Raw genomic sequence first — 5,924 nt, forward strand, 5'->3', positions numbered from 1 at the left:
TGTGTGTGTGTGATGGGGGAAGAAAGAGAGGGAGAGGGAGGGAGGCAGGCAGGCAGCACATGGTCAGCTAGCCACACTTTCCCTATGGCCATCAGGAAGTGTTTTCAATTGTGGTATCTCTCAGGAGCCTCTCTGACCTACAGAGACAAGCCTCAAGGGCACTCTCTAAGAGGCAGGTGCCTCCCCCAGGTCACTTCCTTGGGCTTTGGGGAGGAGAGCTTTCTGGGTCTGTCCAGAGCAGGGGCAAGGATTGATGGCGCAAGCTACATGCTCCTAGGTTCCTGGCTCCCGGGGTCCTTGGATTCCTTTCTCTACATCATGTCGAGGAGTTCATGGGTCACCAGTAACTCTAGTTTTCAGTTAACCAATTGAGTTAGGGTTAGGGTTAGGCAGCACTACTCCCAGCTACTCAAGCTATGCACAAAGCCAGAATCTCTGATGGACACACCTATGCCAGAAATCTTTAGCTTAGGCTTCATATAATGAAAACCCAACATAGTAGTGCCTTGTATGAGATTTTTCTTTATTTTCTCTCACATAAAAGAGAGAAGGCAGCATTTCTGGAGGCAGGCTTCCTCTCCTTCAATACCATTGTCTACAACTGCCACCCTCGAGGTTACCTCATGGCCCATGATGGCTGCAGAGGTTCCAGCCATCTCTTCTGCCTTTGGGGCAGTAGTAAATGTAGCAGAGAAGGATAAAGGGGTTTCCCTGGATGTCTATCCCCTGACACTGGGCACTTCCTTAGAGGTTGCAGATAGGGCCCCTCACTTGCACCCCCCCCCCGGTCCTGCCCCACACAGGATCAAACTGTACATTTAGCTTTCCGTTTCCTCAGCTCCGCACCTGTGTAAGATAAGAGATCCATAAGCCCAGAAGTGGAAAGTTCATGTTTCAATCCCAGGCTTGGGCTGAGAATTTAGGGACTTGAACTTGATATTGTCCTTTTTTAATCTCTGCAGTCCCATTAGAAGCAGCTGTCCCTGATTCTTCAAAGTTCACACATTCTTTCTTCCTCATACCACTCCATGTGCAGCAGCCCAGCTCCTGAGTTTTGGGTCCGGTGGGTGCATCGCTCCAGATGACCACGGCAATAACCAAACCTGCTGGTTCACCACTGTGTGTAGTGCCAGCGTCCCTGGATGCCAGTGTGGTTTTTCAAAACAATTTCATTGGTGTGTAAGAAACACACACGTGTGCACAGGTAGGAAGTGCAGAACTCAGTTCATGTCTATGTTACACCCATGTAACCACCTGTAGATGGAGACACCAGACATCTCCCTCACCTCAGAAGGCTCCCTCCACCCCGCAACCACTGTGTTGCCTTCTGTTCTACTTACAATGTGGTCTTTGCTCTCTTGAACTTCATGTAAACAAAATCACATGGGACATGATCTTCAGTGTCAGCCTTTCTTCAGACATGCCTATGAGACTCAGGCATGGAAACAAATTCCATGACGTGACTGCACCACAGTCTAGGAACCTGCTGTGCAGGTGATGAGTATCTGGGTTGGTTCCACAGGTTTGGGTATCTCGAATAAAACGTCTGTGAACGTTTCATTCCAACAAGTATTCATTTAATAACTAGTAAGTGATGGCTGGAAACTCAGCAGCCATCATGGGCCATGAGGTAACCTCGAGGGTGGCAGTTGTAAGATAATTGTATTGAAGGAGAAGCCTGCCTCCAGAAATGCTGCCTTCTCTCCTTTATGTCAGAGGAAGTAAAGAAGGAGTTAAGTGAGAAGCTTCTACATGGGTTTGAGTTTTCCAGAGTTGCTGGGTCACTGGAGTGACTCAGATTATCTAAGATAGTGGTTCTCAACCTTCCTAATGCTGCAACCCTTTAATACAGTTCCTCGTGTTGTGCTGACCCCAACCATAAAATTATTTTCGTTGCTACTTCATAACTGTATTGCTACTATTATGAGTCGTAATATAAATATCAGATATTAGGCGACCCCTGTGAAAGGGTCACAACAGGTTGAGAACCGCTGATCTATGGAGACCGTGTTTCTATTGTTGTAAACTACATGGCACACAGCACAGAATTTACCATTTCACCAGTTTTTTAAAACTCTATTCAAATTAATATGAGGGTACAAAATGTAGATTACACTGTTCTCGCTTCCAGGGTAAAGTTCCATTTGTAGAAGAGCCCCTCACCCAGGGGCGTGTTATACACCCTCGCAACGTGCACAGGACGTGAGATCCCGCCTTGTGCCCTCCCTCCTGCCAATCGTCCTCCCCTCATTTCACTATTTTTAAGCATCCAGCTCAGTGGTATTAAGCACGTCCACATGTTGTGCAACTGTCACCACCATCCATCTTCAGAACTTTTTCACCTTCCCAACCTGGAACATTGGCTGGGAGGCTGGGAGGGTGGGGCTCCTCTCTCCGTGTGGACACTAACTCAGGCTTGGTCACATGGTGACAGTGTTCCAGGATATGACTGGCAAGGTTTTTGAGGCTTAGAGGCTTAGAAGACACACTACATCATAAGGCCAACGTAGACCCTCAGGTGGGGAGCAGACTCCCCACCAGATTGGAGTTAAAGTCAGCTGCACACAGTGGCTCATGCCTGTAGTCCCAGCACTCTGAGAGGCCAAGGTGGGTGGATCCCTTGAGCTCAGGAGTTTGAGACCAGCCTAAGCAAGAGTGAGACCCCATTGCTACTAAAAAAAAATTTAAAACTGAGGCAATGAGGATCCCTTAAGCTTAAGAGTTTGAGGTTGCTATGAACCATGATGATTCATGGCCCTCTACCCAGGGTGACAGAATGAGACTCTGTCTCAAAAAAAAAGAAGAAGAAGGAGAAGAAGCGACAGCCATTTGAAATTGGCCACAGCCAGGAAGCTGAGGACCTCTGGACCCAGACCAGTCTGGGTGGAACTGGAGCCACCCATGTCCCTGCCACAGACATGTTCACGGCCCCCATGGGATACTGGGGTCTGGCTGTCACTGCTGCTGTTGCCACCACACCCAGTGAGCCTCTGAACCACCCCTGCTTGTCTGAGTCCCTTGTCCAGACCCAAGGCTCCCGAAGGCCATCCCAAACAGCTACCTGGGCCTTTCCACGCATGTGGTGGCAGGCTTCCCACACATAGGAAGGAGGCTCTGTGCTCTGAGGAACAGTTCAGAGTGGAATGTTATATGGCTTTCAGAAGGATTCTGTGGCACTGACATAAAAGATCATCAAGACATAACATCAAGTTAAAAATTTAAAAAAGCAACTTGCAGAACAATTCTGTGTTTGCTGAACATTCACTCGTTGTCCCCTGAATTTCCAGTCCCTGCTCTTCCTCCTTCCTCCAATGACCAGGATGCTGCTACGGGGACTGTCCCACTGGAGCCGACCTGGGGCATCCCAGAGAGGGGACAGGGGAATCCCACCTACCCCCCACCCCCCACAGATGGCAGTTCGGGTGTACTTGGCTTTGGGGAGAGGAGCGAGTGTCCTGTGCTCACACTCTGGTGGGGAGGGCCTCTCAGATGTCACTTCTACACTGAAAATGCTTGTGTGCCCCTGGGACAGTGAGATGTGTTTTGAAAGCAGCCTCCTCACCGTGCAGACCCTCGCAGCCCAGGTCTGCCCTCCCCCCAGTACAAACAGGCTCACAACTACCCCAAATGGCCGAGATACACAGTGGCTTCTGTAGGCCCCCCTCATGTGGCCCAGGGAAGGTGGCAGGCCCCAGGCCTCAGGGAGAGCTGGACAGAAAAGATTTGATGTGGCAGCAGCTGGCCTTCTAGAAGAATGTCCCTGGGGGGGAGCCAGCAGTGCAGAGCCAAGCATGTGGAGGTTGCAAAACTCAGAGGGAGAATGTGGGACTCTCGTCCCCAGCTCCCTCCAGCTCACATCCTGCTCCAAGCATCACGTGCTGACTGTCTGCACATATGCACGCACCATATGTGTGCGTTCACATACGTGCACACAAGACCAGTTGAGGAGATGCTTATGGTGGCTCCTCCAGGCAGAGCTTGGGGAGGCCAGGAGCAGGGCTGGGGTCTCTCTCTGACAGGAGCTCAGCCAGGGCTGCGATAATGTGACATACTAAGAAGTAACAGTCTATTTGCTCTTCAGCCCTGGTTCCTGGGTTCCTGGCACAGAACTCCTAAAGCCCTTGAAATTTTCTGAGATAAAAGTGGGAGAAGCATCTTTGTTAATCATCAGGACCCCTTCAGGTAACTCTGGGTACTCCATTGATAGCTTTGGGTTGGGGGATGGTTGCTGGGGGGACCAACCATGTGGTTAGATGGATGGAACTTTCAGCCCCACACCAGGAAGGGGTGAGGGGCTAGAGTTTGAGTTAATTCCCAACAGCCAGTGGCTGTCACACCTACATAACGGAAGCCCATAGGAGCCTTACAAGAAGGGTGTCAGAGGACTTCACGTTACAGGACATGCTAGCACGACCCAAACTCCACAGGGGCAGCAACGTCTGCCTTTAAGGGCCCTTCCAGACCTTGCCCTGTTCTCCTCATCTGGCTGCTCCTCTGCGTCCTTCATGATAACTGAGTAATTGTGAGTAAAGTGTCTCCCTGAGTTCTGGGTGCCAGGATAGCAAATGATAGAACCTGAGGGGGGCACGGGAACCATGTACTGGGGGGAGGGCAGACCTGGGCTCCAATTTGTAGCCAAGTTGGACAGATCTGGGGACAGACTTACTGGGGTCTGAAATGGAGGCAGGCTTGTGGAACTGGGGGCCTGCGCTAACTTCAGTTACCATCGGAAGTGAATCTGATCACAGGGTCCCCAGCTGGTATCCAAGGAGATCTGGAGCTCTACTTGCATGGGAAAGAGCCCCGCACACTTGGCGTCAGAGCGTCTGGGTGGAGAAGTCTGAGGGGAAGAGAGGAGGTGAACACACAATCAGCAGACATGGATGGGAGGGTGCTGCTGCATGGAGGGGTCACGGAGAGCTGGCACTGGGTGCAGGGACGCAGCCCTGGTGCTGATCTAGACTGCCTGGGCTGTACCCTGTGGAGAGGAAAGGAGGGAGGTGTCCAGATGAGGTTTCTAGAAAGTCCACTATGGGGAAGAATGGGACCAGGTGGTCTCAGGAAGGCCAGGTTGACCAGTCTGGGGGACATTGCAGAGTCCCTGGACTCTGGGCAGCACCATACTGCCCGGGGCCAGGCGGAGAAGGTCAGGGCCTGAGTCCCACTGCCCAGCCTGACCCCTTATCAGAACTGGCTCAGGGAGGGGCAACCAAGATCCAGATTGCAATCTTTGTTCCACCTAAGCTCACCGGCGCCTCTGACCTTTCCCAGGCCTAGAATAGGGCCAGTGGCCAGCCCCTCTCTCTTCTGATCCAGACTCGACTCCTGGGAGGGACAGGAATTTGGGGCTTGCATTAGTATCCTGGGTCTGCCAACCAACAGAAATTTCTTTTCCACAGCTCCGGAGATCCAAAGTTGGAGATCAGCTGTCAGCAGCATTGACCCCTCCTGCAGGCTGTGGGGGAGCGGGAACCTGCTTCAGCCTCTGTCCCACTTCTGGTGGCTTCAGGGTCCTCATAGCCACGTCTCTCTGAAGCTCATGGCCACCTTCTCTCTGTGTCTGTATCTCAAACCTCCTGCTTCTCTATGCTAGAAGGACACCAGTCAGTGAGCTGGGGGCCTGCCCTAAGTGCAGGAGACAGTCTCATCTTACCGATGACATCGGCTAGACCCCATGTCCAAATAAGGTCATGGTCACAGGTACTGGTGGATGGAACTGAGATGCATCTTTCTGGGAACACAGGTCACCCTGTAGCAGATTTGATCAGAGTTCCAGAAGCACAAGCTGCTTGGCCATCCTGGGCCATCTCTGATCCAAACTCAGCTGGCAGGCGGGGCACTGTGGCTCATGCCTGGAATCCTGGCACTCTGGGAGGCTGAGGTGGGTGGATTGCCTGAGCTCTGGAGTTCAAGACCAGCCTGAG

The sequence above is a fragment of the Otolemur garnettii genome, unplaced genomic scaffold, assembly GCF_000181295.1.
Source record: "Otolemur garnettii isolate 467f Iridium unplaced genomic scaffold, OtoGar3 scaffold00018, whole genome shotgun sequence".
In the NCBI taxonomy this organism is placed as follows: Eukaryota; Metazoa; Chordata; class Mammalia; order Primates; family Galagidae; genus Otolemur; species Otolemur garnettii.